General features: G+C 40.7%; 2 non-coding genes across 2 annotated transcripts; both read left to right on the forward strand.

The window, feature by feature from the left end:
• The first annotated feature begins 11,820 nt into the window (after nt 1–11,820).
• LOC147271915 (U2 spliceosomal RNA) lies at nt 11,821–12,011 on the forward strand. The gene has a single exon (XR_015117048.1). It is a non-coding gene; the product is annotated as a U2 spliceosomal RNA (small nuclear RNA).
• A 775-nt stretch (nt 12,012–12,786) lies between these two features.
• LOC147271916 (U1 spliceosomal RNA) lies at nt 12,787–12,950 on the forward strand. Its single transcript, XR_015116641.1, has one exon. It is a non-coding gene; the product is annotated as a U1 spliceosomal RNA (small nuclear RNA).
• The last annotated feature ends 1,376 nt before the right edge of the window (nt 12,951–14,326 follow it).

Here is a 14,326-nt window from a genome sequence, read left to right on the forward strand (position 1 = left end):
AGGATCGTAGCAACTCTCACTACATCACTGTTGCATCATTTGAGATTTTAAGCAACTCTCACTACATCACTGTAGCATCATTTTGAGGTTTTAGCAACCTAATACATTACTGTAGCATCATTTGGAGGATAGTAGCAACTCTCACCACATCACTGGAGCATCATTTTGAGGTTCGTAGCAACTCTCACTACATTACTGTCAGCATCATTTTGAGGTCTTTCGCAACTCTTACCACATCACTGTCGCATCATTTTGAGATTTTAAGCAACTCTCACCACATCACTGTAGCATCATTTTGAGGTTTTAAGCAACTCTTACTGCATCACTGGAGCATCATTTTCAGGTCCGTAGCAACTCTCACTACATCACTGTAGCATCATTTTGAGGTTTTAAGCAACTCTCACCACATTACTGTAGCATCATTTTGAGGTTCGTAGCAACTCTCACTACATGACTGTCACCATCATTTTGAGGTTTGTAGCAACTCTCACTTCATCACTTTCAGCATCATTTTAAAGATAGTAGCAACTCTCACGACATTACTGAAGCATCATTTTGGAGGATAGTAGCAACTCTAACGACATCACTGTAAGCATCATTTTTAGGTTAGTAGCAACTCTCACGACATCACTCTAGCATCATTTTGAGTTCGGTAACAACTCTCACCACATCACTGTAGCATCATTTCTTAGGTACATAGCAACTTTCACAACATCACTTTTGCATCATTTTGAGATTAGTAGCAACTCTCACCACATCACTCTAGCATCATTTTGAGGTCGGTAACAACTCTCACCACATCACTGTAGCATCATTTCTTCGGTACATAGCAACTCTCACAACATCACTTTAGCATCATTTTGAGATTAGTAGCAACTCTCATCACATAACTTTAGCATCATTTTGAGGATCGTAGCAACTCTCACTACATCACTGTTGCATCATTTGAGATTTTAAGCAACTCTCACTCCATCACTGTAGCATCATTTGGAGGATAGTAGCAACTCTCACCACATCACTGGAGCATCATTTTGAGGTTCGTAGCAACTCTCACCACATCACTTTAGCATCATTTTGAGATTTTTTGCAACTCTTACCACATTACTGTCGCATCATTTTGAGGTTCGGAGCAACTCTCACTACATCATTGTAGCATCATTTTGAGGATTTTAGCAACTCTCACCACATCACTTTAGCATCATTTTGAGATTTTTAGCAACACTTACAACATTACTGTAGCATTATTGAGGTTCGTAGCAAGTCTCACTTCATTACTTTCAGCATCATTTTGAGATTTTTAGCAACTCTTACTCCATCACCGGAGCATCATTTTGACGTTCGTAGCAACTCTCACTACATCACTGTAGCATCATTTTGAGGTTTTAGCAACCTAATACATTACTGTAGCATCATTTTGAGGATCGTAGCAACTCTCACTACATCACTGTTGCATCATTTGAGATTTTAAGCAACTCTCACTACATCACTGTAGCATCATTTGGAGGATAGTAGCAACTCTCACCACATCACTGGAGCATCATTTTGAGTTCGGTAACAACTCTCACCACATCACTGTAGCATCATTTCTTAGGTACATAGCAACTTTCACAACATCACTTTTGCATCAGTTTGAGATTAGTAGCAACTCTCACCACATCACTCTAGCATCATTTTGAGGTCGGTAACAACTCTCACCACATCACTGTAGCATCATTTCTTCGTTACATAGCAACTCTCACAACATCACTTTAGCATCATTTTGAGATTAGTAGCAACTCTCATCACATCACTTTAGCATCATTTTGAGGATAGTAGCAACTCTCACTACATGACTGTCAGCATCATTTTAAGGTTTTAAGCAACTCTTACTACATCACTGGAGCATCATTTTGACGTTCGTAGCAACTCTCACTACATCACTGTAGCATCATTTTGAGGTTTTAGCAACCTAATACATTACTGTAGCATCATTTTGAGGATCGTAGCAACTCTCACTACATCACTGTTGCATCATTTGTGATTTTAAGCAACTCTCACTACATCACTGTAGCATCATTTGGAGGATAGTAGCAACTCTCACCACATCACTGGAGCATCATTTTGAGGTTCGTAGCAACTCTCACTATATCACTTTAGCATCATTTTGAGATTTTTAGCAACTCTCACCACATTACTGTCAGCATCATTTTGAGGTCTTTCGCAACTCTTACCACATCACTGTCGCATCATTTGAGATTTTAAGCAACTCTCACCACATCACTGTAGCATCATTTTGAGGTTTTAAGCAACTCTTACTGCATTACTGGAGCATCATTTTCAGGTCCGTAGCAACTCTCACTACATCACTGTAGCATCATTTTGAGGTTTTAGCAACCTAATACATTACTGTAGCATCATTTTGAGGATCGTAGCAACTCTCACTACATCACTGTAGCATCATTTTGAGGTTTTAGCAACCTAATACATCACTGTAGCATCATTTTGAGGTTCGTAGCAACTCTCACTCCATTACTGTTGCATCATTTTGAGGTTTGTAGCAACTCTCACTTCATCACTTTCAGCATCATTTTGAGGATAGTAGCAACTCTCACGACATCACTGTAAGCATCATTTTTAGGTTAGTAGCAACTCTCACGACATCACTCTAGCATCATTTTGAGGTCGGTAACAACTCTCACCACATCACTGTAGCATAATTTCTTAGGTACATAGCAACTTTCACAACATCACTTTAGCATCATTTTGAGATTAGTAGCAACTCTCACCACATCACTCTAGCATCATTTTGAGGTTGGTAACAACTCTCACCACATCACTGTCAATATCATTTTGAGATTCGTAGCAACTCTCACCACATCACTCTAGCATCATTTTGAGGTCGGTAACAACTCTCACCACATCACTGTAGCATCATTTCTTAGGTACATAGCAACTCTCACAACATCACTTTCGCATCATTTTGAGATTAGTAGCAACTATCACTACATCACAGTGGCATCATTTCTTAGGTTTGTAGCAACTCTCATTACATCACTGTGGCATCATTTTGAGGTTCGTAGAAACTCTCACGACATCACTTTCAGCATCATTTTGAGATTAGTAGCAACTCTCACCATATTACTTTAGCATCATTTTGAGGATAGTAGCAACTCTCACGACATTACTGGAGCCTCATTTTTAGGTTTTTCGCAACTATCACTACATCACTGTGGCATCATTTCTTCGGTTTGTAGCAACTCTCATTACATCACTGTAGCATCATTTTGAGGTTCGAAGAAACTCTCACGACATCACTGTCAGCATCATTTTAAGGTTAGCAGCAAGTCTCACTACATGACTGTCACCATCATTTTGAGGTTAGTAGCAACTCTCACCACATCACTGTAGCATCATTTGTTCGGTTAGTAGCAACTCTCATTACATCACTTTAGCATCATTTTGAGATTAGTAGCAACTATCACTACATCACTGTGGCATCATTTCTTAGGTTTTTAGCAACTGTCATTACATCACTGTAGCATCATTTTGAGGTTCGAAGAAACTCTCACGACATCACTGTCAGCATCATTTTAAGGTTAGCAGCAAGTCTCACTACATGACTGTCACCATCATTTTGAGGTTAGTAGCAACTCTCACCACATCACTGTCGCATCATTTGTTCGGTTAGTAGCAACTCTCATTACATCACTTTAGCATCATTTTGAGATTAGTAGCAACTATCACTACATCACTGTGGCATCATTTCTTAGGTTTGTAGCAACTGTCATTACATCACTGTAGCATCATTTTGAGGTTCGAAGAAACTCTCATTACATCACTGTCAGCATCATTTTGAGGTTTTTAGCAACTCTCACTACATGACTGTAGCATCATTTTTTAGGTTAGTAGCAACTCTCACCACATCACTGTGGCATCATTTTAAGGTTTTAAGCAACTCTTACTGCATCACTGGAGCATCATTTTGAGGTTTTTAGTCAACCTAATACATTACTGTAGCATCATTTTGAGGATCGTAGCAACTCTCACTACATCACTGTAGCATCATTTTGAGGTTTTTAGCAACCTAATACATTACTGTAGCATCATTTTGAGGATCGTAGCAACTCTCACTACATCACTGTAGAATCATTTTGAGGTTCGTAGCAACTCTCACCACATTACTGTAGCATCATTTTGAGGATCGTAGCAACTCTCACCACATCACTGTAGCATCATTTCTTAAGTAAGTAGCAACTCTCATTACATCACTTTGGCATGATTTTGAAATTACTATCAACTCTCACCACATCACTGTAGCATCATTTTGAGGTTCTTAACAACTCTCACTACATTACTGTCAGCATCATTTTTAGGTTTTAAGCAACTCTTACTACATCACTGTAGCATCATTTGGAGGATAGAAGCAACTCTCACCACATCACTGGAGCATCATTTTGAGGTTCGTAGCAACTCTCACGATATCACTGTAGCATCATTTTGAGGTCTTTAGCAACTCTCACTACATCACTGTAGCATCATTTTGAGATTTTGAGAAACTCTCACCACATCACTGTAGCATCATTTTGAGATTTGAAGAAACTCTCACTACATCACTTTAGAATCATTTCTTCGATGAGTAGCAACTCTCACTGTATCACTGTAGCATCATTTTGAGGTTTTAAGCAACTCTTACTGCATCACTGGAGCATCATTTTCAGGTCCGTAGCAACTCTCACTACATCACTGTAGCATCATTTTGAGGTTTTAAGCAACTCTCACCACATTACTGTAGCATCATTTTGAGGTTCGTAGCAACTCTCACTCCATTACTGTTGCATCATTTTTAGGATTTTAGCAACTCTCACTACATCACTGTAGCATCATTTTTAGGTTCTTAGCAACTCTCACTACATGACTGTCAGACTCATTTTGAGGTTTTAAGCAACTCTTACTGCATCACTGGAGCATCATTTTGAGGTTCGTAGCAACTCTCACTACATCACTGTAGCATCATTTGGAGGATAGTAGCAACTCTCACCACATCACTGTCGCATCATTTTGAGATTTTAAGCAACTCTCACTACATGACTGTCAGCATCATTTTAAGGTTTTAAGCAACTCTGACTGCATCACTGGAGCATCATTTTGAGGTTTTTAGCAACTCTCACTACATTACTGTCAGCATCATTTTGAGATTTTTAGCAACTCTCACTACATTACTGTAGCATCATTTTGAGGTTTTTAGCAACTCTCACCACATTACTGTCAGCATCATTTTGAGATTTTTAGCAACTCTCACCACATTACTGTCAGCATCATTTTGAGATTTTTAGCAACTCTCACCACATCACTTTCGCATCATTTTGAGATTTTAAGCAACTCTCACCACATCACTTTAGCATCATTTCTTAGATTAGTAGCAACTCCCACTAGATAACTTTAGCATCATTTTGAGGTTCGTAGCAACTTAATACATTACTGGAGCATCATTTTTAGGATCCTAGAAACTCTCATGACATTACTGTAGCTTCATTTTGAGGTTCTTAGCAACTCTCACCACATTACTGTTGCATCATTTTGAGCTTCGTAGCAACTCTCACTGCATTACTGTAGCATCATTTTGAGCTTCGTAGCAACTCTCACTACATCACTGTAGCATCATTTTGAGGATAGTCGCAACTCTCATGACATCACTGTAGCATTATTTTGAGGTTCGTAGCAAATCTCACCTCATCACTGTAGCATCATTTCTTAGGTAAGTAGCAACTCTCACCACATCACTGTAGCATCATTTCTTAGGTTTGTAGCAACTGTCATTACATCACTGTAGCATCATTTTGAGGTTCGAAGAAACTCTCATTACATCACTGTCAGCATCATTTTGAGGTTTTTAGCAACTCTCACTACATGACTGTAGCATCATTTTTTAGGTTAGTAGCAACTCTCACCACATCACTGTGGCATCATTTTAAGGTTTTAAGCAACTCTTACTGCATCACTGGAGCATCATTTTGAGGTTTTTAGTCAACCTAATACATTACTGTAGCATCATTTTGAGGATCGTAGCAACTCTCACTACATCACTGTAGCATCATTTTGAGGTTTTTAGCAACCTAATACATTACTGTAGCATCATTTTGAGGATCGTAGCAACTCTCACTACATCACTGTAGAATCATTTTGAGGTTCGTAGCAACTCTCACCACATTACTGTAGCATCATTTTGAGGATCGTAGCAACTCTCACCACATCACTGTAGCATCATTTCTTAAGTAAGTAGCAACTCTCATTACATCACTTTGGCATGATTTTGAAATTACTATCAACTCTCACCACATCACTGTAGCATCATTTTGAGGTTCTTAACAACTCTCACTACATTACTGTCAGCATCATTTTTAGGTTTTAAGCAACTCTTACTACATCACTGTAGCATCATTTGGAGGATAGAAGCAACTCTCACCACATCACTGGAGCATCATTTTGAGGTTCGTAGCAACTCTCACGATATCACTGTAGCATCATTTTGAGGTCTTTAGCAACTCTCACTACATCACTGTAGCATCATTTTGAGATTTTGAGAAACTCTCACCACATCACTGTAGCATCATTTTGAGATTTGAAGAAACTCTCACTACATCACTTTAGAATCATTTCTTCGATGAGTAGCAACTCTCACTGTATCACTGTAGCATCATTTTGAGGTTTTAAGCAACTCTTACTGCATCACTGGAGCATCATTTTCAGGTCCGTAGCAACTCTCACTACATCACTGTAGCATCATTTTGAGGTTTTAAGCAACTCTCACCACATTACTGTAGCATCATTTTGAGGTTCGTAGCAACTCTCACTCCATTACTGTTGCATCATTTTTAGGATTTTAGCAACTCTCACTACATCACTGTAGCATCATTTTTAGGTTCTTAGCAACTCTCACTACATGACTGTCAGACTCATTTTGAGGTTTTAAGCAACTCTTACTGCATCACTGGAGCATCATTTTGAGGTTCGTAGCAACTCTCACTACATCACTGTAGCATCATTTGGAGGATAGTAGCAACTCTCACCACATCACTGTCGCATCATTTTGAGATTTTAAGCAACTCTCACTACATGACTGTCAGCATCATTTTAAGGTTTTAAGCAACTCTGACTGCATCACTGGAGCATCATTTTGAGGTTTTTAGCAACTCTCACTACATTACTGTCAGCATCATTTTGAGATTTTTAGCAACTCTCACTACATTACTGTAGCATCATTTTGAGGTTTTTAGCAACTCTCACCACATTACTGTCAGCATCATTTTGAGATTTTTAGCAACTCTCACCACATTACTGTCAGCATCATTTTGAGATTTTTAGCAACTCTCACCACATCACTTTCGCATCATTTTGAGATTTTAAGCAACTCTCACCACATCACTTTAGCATCATTTCTTAGATTAGTAGCAACTCCCACTAGATAACTTTAGCATCATTTTGAGGTTCGTAGCAACTTAATACATTACTGGAGCATCATTTTTAGGATCCTAGAAACTCTCATGACATTACTGTAGCTTCATTTTGAGGTTCTTAGCAACTCTCACCACATTACTGTTGCATCATTTTGAGCTTCGTAGCAACTCTCACTGCATTACTGTAGCATCATTTTGAGCTTCGTAGCAACTCTCACTACATCACTGTAGCATCATTTTGAGGATAGTCGCAACTCTCATGACATCACTGTAGCATTATTTTGAGGTTCGTAGCAAATCTCACCTCATCACTGTAGCATCATTTCTTAGGTAAGTAGCAACTCTCACCACATCACTGTAGCATCATTTCTTAGGTTTGTAGCAACTCTCATTACATCACTCTAGCATCATTTGGACATTTGTCGCAACTCTCATTACATCACTGGAGCATCATTTTGAGATTCGTAGCAACTCTCACTACATTACTGTAGCATCATTTTGAGGATCTTAGCAACTCTCACCACATCACTGTAGCATCATTTCTTAGGTAAGTAGCAACTCTCACTACATCACTGTAGCATCATTTCTTAGGAAAGTAGCAACTCTTATGACATCACTTTAGCGTGATTTTGAAATTACTATCAACTCTCACCACATCACTGTCAGCTTCATTTTGAGATGAGTATCAACTCTCACTACATCACTGCCACCTCATTTTAAGGATCGTAGCAACTCTCACCACATCACTATCGCATCATTTTGAGGATCGTAGCAACTCTCAATACATCACTGTCGCATCATTTTGAGGATAGTCGCAACTCTCGCGACATTACTGTAGCATCATTTTGAGATTCGTAGCAACTCTCATTACATCACTGTAGCATCATTTTGAGGTTCGTGGCAACTCTCACCACATCACTGTAGCATCATTTCTTAGGTAAGTAGCAACTCTCACCACATCACTGTAGCATCATTTCTTAGGTTAGTAGCAACTCTCATTACATCACTCTAGCATCATTTGGACATTTGTAGCAACTCTCACCACATCACTGTAGCATCATTTCTTAGGTAAATAGCAACCCTCATTACATCGCTTTAGCATAATTTTGCGGTTGGTAGCAACTCTCAGTCCATCACTGTCGCATAATTTTGAGGATAGTCGCAACTCTCGCGACATTACTGTAGCATCATTTTGAGATTCGTAGCAACTCTCATTACATCACTGTAGCATCATTTTGAGGTTCGTAGCAACTCTCACCACATCACTGTAGCATCATTTCTTGGGAAAGTAGCAACTCTCATTACATCACTTTAGCGTGATTTTGAGGATAGTAGCAACTCTCACCACATCACTGTTGCATCATTTCTTAGGTAAATAGCAATCCTCATTATATCACTGTAGCATCATTTTGCGGTTCGTAGCAACTCTCACTACATCACTGTAGCATCATTTCTTAGGGAAGTAGCAACTCTCATTACACTGCTTTTGCATTATTTTGAAATTACTATCAACTCTCACCACATCACTGTAGCATCACTTCTTAGGTTTGTAGCAACTCTCATTACATCATTTTAGCATCATTTCTTAGCTTAGTAGCAACTCTCACTACATCACTGTCGTATCATTTTTAGGTTACGAGCAACTCTCACTCCATCACTGTCAGCATCATTTTGAAATGAGTAGCAACTCCCACTACATTAATGTAGCATCATTTCTTAGGTGAGTAGCATCTCTCATTACATGACTTGATTATCATTTCTTATGTGAGAAGAAACTCTTATTACATGACTGTAGCATAATTTTTAGATGAGTAGCAACTCTCACGACATCACTGTAGCATAATTTCTTAGGTTAGTAGCATCTCTCATTGCATCACTTGATTATCATTTCTTATTTGAGAAGAAACTCTTATTACATCACTGTAGCTCTATTTTCAGTGAAGCAGAAACTCTTACTTCATCACTGCAGATTCATTTTGAGGTTCGTAGTAACTCTTACTACATCACTGTTGCATCATTTTGAGGTTTTAAGCAAATCTCATTACATCTCTGTCGCATCATTTCTTAGGTTAATAGCAACTCTCATTACATCACGTTCGCATCATTTTGAGGTTCGTAGCAACTCTCACGACATCACTGCAAGCATAATTTTGAGGTTAGTCACAGTTTCACTACATCACTGTAAGCATCATTTTGAGGTTCGTCTCAACTCTCTTTACAACACTGTGGCATCATTTTGAGATCAGTAGCAACTCTCACGACATTACTTTAGCATCATTTTGAGATTCGTAGCAAATCTCACTACATCACTGTCACCATCATTTTTAGGTTTTTGGCAACTCTCCCCATATCACTGGAGTATTATTTCTTAGGTTTGTAGCAACTCTCATTACATCACTGTCCGCATCATTTTGACATTAGTAGCAACTCTCACTACAACACTGTAGCATCATTTCTTAGGTTCGTAGCATCTCTCATTACATCACTTGATTATAATTTCTTATGTGAGAAGAAACTCTCACTACATCACTGTAGCTTTATTTTCAGTTAAGAAGAAACTCTCACTACATCACTGTAGCTTTATTTTCAGTTAAGAAGAAACTCTCACTACATTACTGTAGCTTTATTTTCAGTTAAGAAGAAACTCTCACTACATTACTGTAAGCATCAGTTTGAGGATAGTGTCAACTCTTACTTCATCACTGCATCATTTTGAGGTTCGTAGCAACTCTCACTCCATGACTTTAGCGTCAATTTTTAGGTTTTCAGCAACTCTCACTACATGACTGTCAGCATCACTTTGAGGTTGTTAAAAACACTGACTACGTTACTTTAAGCACCAGTGAGTTTATTAGCAACTATCACTACATTACTGTTAGCATCATCTTGAGTTCATGAGCAATTCTGACGACATCACTTTCAGCATCATTTTGAGGTTATTACCAATTCTTCTGACATCACTGTCGCATTAATTTGAGGTTGTTAGCAACTCTTACTACATTACTGTTGCATTATTTTAAGCAACTCTTTCTAACTGACTGTCAGCATCACTTTGAGGTTGTTCGAAACACTTACTACATTACTTTAAGCATCACTTTTAGTTTATAAGCAACTATCACTACATTAATGTTAGCATAATTTTTGATTTCATTAACAATTTTTCCTACATTACTGTCGCATTATTTTGAGGTTATTAGCAGCTCTTACTAAATTACTGTTAGCATTATTTTAAGGTTCGTTTTTAACTCTTACTACATGACTGTCAGAATCACTTTGAGGTTGTTAAAAACACTTACTACATTACTTTAAGCTTCACTGAGTTTATTAACAACTGTCACTACATCACTGTTAGCATCGTTTTGAGTTTATTAGCAATTCTTACGACATCACTGTAGCATTATTTTGACGTTATTAGCAGCTCTTACTACATTACTGTCAGAATCATTTTGAGGTTATGAGCAATTCTTCCGACATCACTGTCGCATTATTTTGAGATTATTAGCAATTCTTCCGACATCATTGTCGCATTATTTTGAAGTTCATAGAAACTCTTACTACATGACTGTCAGCATTACTTTGAGGTTATTCGAAACTTTCACAACATTACTTTTAGCATCATTTTGAGTTCATTAGCAATTCTAATGCGGTTCGAGGCCACGCTGGTTCACCGAGCGAGAAGGTGAGCCTTGAAAACGGCATCGGCCGAGCTTCCCGGGCTTTGGATACCCTGGTGAATTCCCCAAATGTGGGAATCTCAACTGCATAATTTCTGACAGTGGGGGACTGCGTCCGCGCTCTCCCCTGTGATCGTGTGAAAAAAGGAAAGAAAGAAAGAAAGGCCGACCACGGCGGCAACAACAACGGTGACCGCCTGTCCCGGCCAGTTGGCGGTCTCCTCTTGTGCTGGCCAGCCTGAGGAGACCGCGGAGGACGTAGCCTCGATGAGCTCCCAGTATCTCTCACACCTTCCAGCCCTAAACGAAGAGGGCAGGGTTTCTGCCACATTTAGTTGAGGGTCATGGTATCTGACAAGCCCTGGGCTCAGGACAATACATCCACGGCTCGTCTTCGCAGTAAGTGGAAGGATACCAGAGAATTCATGCGTGGGAGGAGATCAACTTGGAAAGTCCCGACTCCAGGATGAGTCGCTGGCTTGTGGCTTTGAACACCGCTTTGTTTTACTTTGAGTCGCCCCACTAGCATAGCAGGGTGAAGGCACCGATTGCCTTTGCTTTGGATAGCAGTGGGGACAACCAGTGTGCCAGATGTAGTGTTTATGGCACTGCATTTTGTGTCGCCACCCAAAATGTTGCAGTTCCTGCCCACAGCCGCGGCCGGGATTGGCTGTACCGGGGGTGCTGGCTCTCACGTCGGGTGGCTGACAAGCATCGCTTCTCGGCCTTTTGGCTAAGATCAAGTGTAGTATCTGTTCTTATCAGTTTAATATCTGGTACGTTCCCTATCTGGGAACCATATATTAAATTGCTTTTTGGAACAGGGAGATGGAACGGGAGCTTGCTCCGTCCTTTCCACGCATCAACCTGGTATTGCAGTGTTTCCAGGAGTGGTGCAATGCCCCGCATTTCTTGTCGGAATTAAAACAAGCCTCCGCCAGGCACTCGCTCACCTGCTCCACCCAAAGCCGGAGCAGGGTTCTCCTCCTGCACTGCAGCTTTTCCTCAGCCTGCGGCCGCAATGGCCTTCCAGGAACAGTGCGGGCCCCTCCCCTTTTGTCAGGAGCAAATCCCGTGCTCTTCAGGCCAACTCTCGAGTGCTGCACATGAGGCCGGGGCTGGATTTCCGCCCGCGCTGCCGCTGGGCGTCAAGTTGTGGCTCCGTTTGCACTCCAGATAAGGATGGAGGTCCGCTGACGGCACTGCTCTCGGAGCCTTTCCCAAAAGGCTTTGGAATGCACTCTGAAAGACCTGAACCTTCAATGTGCCTGTTTTGCCCAGAGATGGGTTGTGAACTTGATGTTGAAATGTGAAACCCCAGCTTGCTGCCTTCAGTCTTTCGGAATGTGGCCGCTTGCGTTGACAGCTCTCATGGTCGCGACGCTCCAACCAAGGGTGAAAGCGGACGGAGATTGTTTTTTTTACTGCGGGGCACGATGCGTGCGGTTAGAGGCCGCGCTGGTGCCCCCAGCGAGAAGGTGAGCCTTGAAAACGGCATCGGTCGAGCTTCCCGGGCTTGGGATATCCGACATCCGGCATCGTTGTGAGAAACAAAGGGGGCTGCGCACGCGGCAGATTGGCACAAGGTAGGAAAGATCAGGCGCTGTGTCGGCCTCCCTGCCTGTCAGTCAGAAGGCTGTGTCCCTGGAGCTCATGTCTGTTCCTAAGCTCAGCGAGTCATACTTACCTGGCAGGGGAGATACCATGATCAGCAAGGTGGTTCTCCCCGGGTGAGGCTCAGCCATTGCACTGGGGCTGTGCTGACCCTGGTGAATTCCCCAAATGTGGGAATCTCAACTGCATAATTTCTGACAGTGGGGGACTGCGTCCGCGCTCTCCCCTGTGATCGTGTGAAAAAAGGAAAGAAAGAAAGAAAGGCCGACCACGGCGGCAACAACAACGGTGACAGCCTGTCCCGGCCAGTTGGCGGTCTCCTCTTGTGCTGGCCAGCCTGAGGAGACCGTGGAGGACGTAGCCTCGATGAGCTCCCAGTATCTCTCACACCTTCCAGCCCTAAATGAAGAGGGCAGGTTTTCTGCCACATTTAGTTGAGGGTCATGGTATCTGACAAGCCCTGGGCTCAGGACAATACATCCACGGCTCGTCTTCGCAGTAAGTGGAATGATACCAGAGAATTCATGCGTGGGAGGAGATAAACTTGGAAAACCCCGACTCTCAATTCTGACGACATCACTGTCGCATCATTTTGAGATCATTAGCAATTCTTCTTACATCACTGTCGCATTATTTTTAGTTTCATAGCAACTCTTACTACATTACTGTGTCATTATTTTAAGGTTTTTAGCAACTCTTCATAAATTACTGTCAGCATCACTTTGAGTTTATTAGCAACTATCACTACATTACTGTCAGCATCATTCTTGAATTCATTAACAATTCTTCCGGCATCACTGTAGCATCATTTTGAGATCATTAGCAATTCTTACTACATCACCGTCACATCATGTTGATATCATGAGCAATTCTTACGACATCACTGTAGCATTATTTTGAGGTTTGTAGCAACTCTTACTACATGACTGTCAGCATCACTTTGAGTTCATTAACAATTCTTCCGACATCACTGTAGCATTATTTTGAGGTTATTAGCAACTCTTACTACATTACTCTCAGCATCATTTTTAGGTTACTCGCAACTCTAACCAGGTGACTGTCAGCATCACTTTGTAATGTAGTGAAAGTTTCGAATAACCTCAGTTAGCATCATTTTGAGTTCCTTAGCAGTTCTTCCGACATCACTGTCGCATTATTTTGAGGTTCGTAGCAACTCTTACTACATGACTGTCAGCATCACTTTGAGGTAGTTCGAAACACTTACGACATTACTGTAAGCATCACTGAGTTTATTAGCAACTATCGCTACATTACTGTTGGCATTATTTTGAGTTCATTAGCAATTCTTACTACATGACCGTCACATCATTTTGATATCATTAGCAATTCTTACAACATCACTGTAGCATCATTTTGAGATCATTAGCAGCTCTTACTAGATTTCCGTCAGCATCATTTTGAGTTTATTAGCAATTCTTCCGACATCGCTGTCGCATTATTTTGAGTTTTGTAGCAACTCTTACTATATGACTGTCAGCATCACTTTGAGGCCATTCGAAACTTTCATTCCATTACAGTTAGCATCATTTTGAGTTCATTAGCAATTCTTGCTACATCACTGTCGCATCATTTTGAGACCATTAG

The sequence above is a fragment of the Aulostomus chinensis genome, chromosome 1 (genome assembly GCF_037954235.1).
Source record: "Aulostomus chinensis isolate RoL2024-O1b breed Wild chromosome 1, RoL_Achi_v1.0, whole genome shotgun sequence".
Lineage (NCBI taxonomy): Eukaryota > Metazoa > Chordata > Actinopteri > Syngnathiformes > Aulostomidae > Aulostomus > Aulostomus chinensis.